Source organism: Amphimedon queenslandica, unplaced genomic scaffold (assembly GCF_000090795.2).
Source record: "Amphimedon queenslandica unplaced genomic scaffold, v1.1 AMPQUscaffold_8616_Cont19441, whole genome shotgun sequence".
Lineage (NCBI taxonomy): Eukaryota > Metazoa > Porifera > Demospongiae > Haplosclerida > Niphatidae > Amphimedon > Amphimedon queenslandica.
The window spans coordinates 1-2,664 of record NW_003551108.1 but is presented as its reverse complement, the minus strand read 5'-3'; the positions used below and the strand labels follow the sequence as shown (position 1 = coordinate 2,664).

At 36.4% G+C, this 2,664-nt stretch overlaps 1 long non-coding RNA gene across 1 annotated transcript; it reads left to right on the top strand.

Annotated features, from left to right (window-relative positions):
* Positions 1–1,365: 1,365 nt before the first annotated feature.
* On the top strand, positions 1,366–1,743 carry LOC109591249 (uncharacterized). Its single transcript, XR_002189726.1, has 3 exons — positions 1,366–1,475; positions 1,576–1,667; positions 1,723–1,743. It is a non-coding gene; the product is annotated as an uncharacterized LOC109591249 (long non-coding RNA).
* Positions 1,744–2,664: the final 921 nt, after the last annotated feature.

Below are 2,664 nucleotides of genomic sequence, written 5' to 3'. Positions count from 1 at the left end.
ATCACATCATACACACATGTATTTCTTAATTTGGCATTTTACCTTAAGGCAAGTTACATGTATTAGTACATGTACATGTAAATGTTTTTTAATACAACTAGATGTAAGTGTACAGGTATAATGAGATAATACATGTACATTGTACATTACAATCTGTAATTAACAGCATTTATAGCAATGCATGTACATGTACATGTACGTACATAATTTACATGTACATGTATGCATGTGTCTACATGTAGTGTACTAATATTTACAAACAAACCAAAGTGCCAGGGTTTACATTCATGTACAGTGTACATGTACATGCACCTACGTGTATTTTGTTACAAATAAAAAAAACAAGTACATGTACTGTACGTACATGCACATGTACATGTACATATAGAATTCTTAATAGAATTAATTTAACTCATCAATTATTGTTTAAAAACCGACATGCACATGTATCCATTTAAAGGGATGGAATTTTGACGATAATTGGTGAATTTCAATTGGACAAATTGGCAGCCACGAGTCAAGTATTATAGTACAAATGTGTGGATTTAATTTTGGCAAACGGCAAAGAAATTATTGCACATTCAAAGTTTTAAAACTCTTAAATTACATGTACCAGCTATACATGTAAGTACATGTACATGTACATACAATAATGATGCATGCATGCATATATTAAAGACTTTTAGTAGTAAATATTCTTGTATTGGCAAATGAGAATCAAATTGACAAATTTTCCAAATTTAAGTTGCTCGCTCTAAAATTACATGTAATATCATGCAATTACATGTACATGTATATCCAATTATTAAATTAACTTTAGCATAAAATTAATTGCACTACTTACTAAACAAGTATTGAGACACACATGCATGTACATGTACATGTGCATGTACAGTATGTATCATACATGTAATAGTACATGTAAAATTGTAAAAAAACAGGTAGTCCTACCTCCTATCATGCCATTAACTGGCCCAAGGGAATAGAATAACTGCTCATCACTACCACCACTGGCACCCCAGCCTGACCCTGTGGAAAGAAAACAAGAAGTTAAAATGGAGTAGAGAGAGAGAGAGAGGAGGCGGTTAAGGCCCTTCTCTTGCCTTGTGGAGGTAGAGGGCTAGTCCTAGCTGGTAGCGTCCAGCTGTGGTAAGACATTAAAGTACACACTCGTTAATATCTGAAGCTCAATATGAAGAGAGAGAGGGAGACAGGGAGAGCTTTTTTCAGTTTTTTATTGGGTTGGGTCACTGTTTGAGGGAGGGCGTTAATTAGAGTAATATCAACAATGACGTAATGGGGCGTGCCCGTGAAATGGGCGCAGTCTCGTGTGGGCGTGGTTGATGACGTCAGCATTAATCAGCAGTGCAAAAAGATCACAAGTATTTCTTGTGATTTGGTCATGTGAATAGGAACAGACAGAGCTCAGAGAGACAAGAAAGAAGCAATGGCCTTTAGAAAAACAGATCCTAAAGGTAAGGGTGCTTATATTTCTTTTAATAAGGTTATATACATGTATGTAGTTTTAGTCATGTAGAGTGAGTTTAAGTGTTTTTTGTGTTTATTTACTTGCAGAGCAAATGCGACAGCAGCAGAAAGTGTTAAAGAAAACAGGACGAGAGCTTGAGAGAGACCGTGGGCAGTTGGAGAGGCAAGAGAAGCAACTGGTAATTGATTAATGAGTGGGTGGGGTTAGTTATTAAGATTATTAATTATTAATAGGAAGCTGAGATAAAGAAAGCTGCAAAAAGAGGAGACAAACATGTGAGATAGATTCTAATTTCACCGTCTTTTAATTTGCTTGACAAAATAATGTACATGTACTTGAATACATGAATTACCCTGTACTGCCTGTAGTACAGGGTATTTTTGTCTAATTTTTACAACTTTAAAAATTCATAAAAAATCCAAAATTGATTGGAATCAGTTCAAACTTTTTACACAACATAAAAACATGAATATGTTTTAGAAAAAAATTATAGAAATAGGAAATTCTCTCCTTCTCATTTTTGACAAAATTTTGCCAAAATCCCTGTACTATTAGTAACGCGGCAGCGTTACTAAGTAGGATTCACCCCCAAACAAAATGGCTGCCACGACTTTTGCAGCCTTGCTATACCGGGAAAACGAGCTCCTATGCTTACCAGACTTTATAGAGGACCTTATCTTGACCAGAGGACTCCAATGGTACCACTAGCGTGGCTCTAGACCTTGTCTAAGCGAAAAGTCAAAAATCGGCAAACCGGCCGTTTTGTTCAGCCACCTTTTTTCATCTTCATCATCATCTTCATCTTCATAATCAAGTCCTGTCAATCCAGTTGTCGGTGTGTATCTCAGTATCAGTTGGTGCTACAAGAATAATTCTTACACCAATCTACTCCAACAGTCTATGCGCAGGTCCATGTCCCATCAGATCATTCTTCAAGTAAGGAAAAAGTGATGCTGTGACTGCTGGATCGAGCCATCTTAGCTACATGCCGCCATTTTGTTAATTAAAGAAGCTTCAAGCTTGCCATGTGCTCCAAAATTTGGGTGTGGTCGCGCATGCTCAGATGCAGATCTGCAGCTCTGGAAGAAGCAATTTATTTTTTACTAAGCTATGCTTGGAATCAACTTACTGCAATACTTTAGTGGAGGTTTCCAGCTAAAAGAAGGTATTGATTT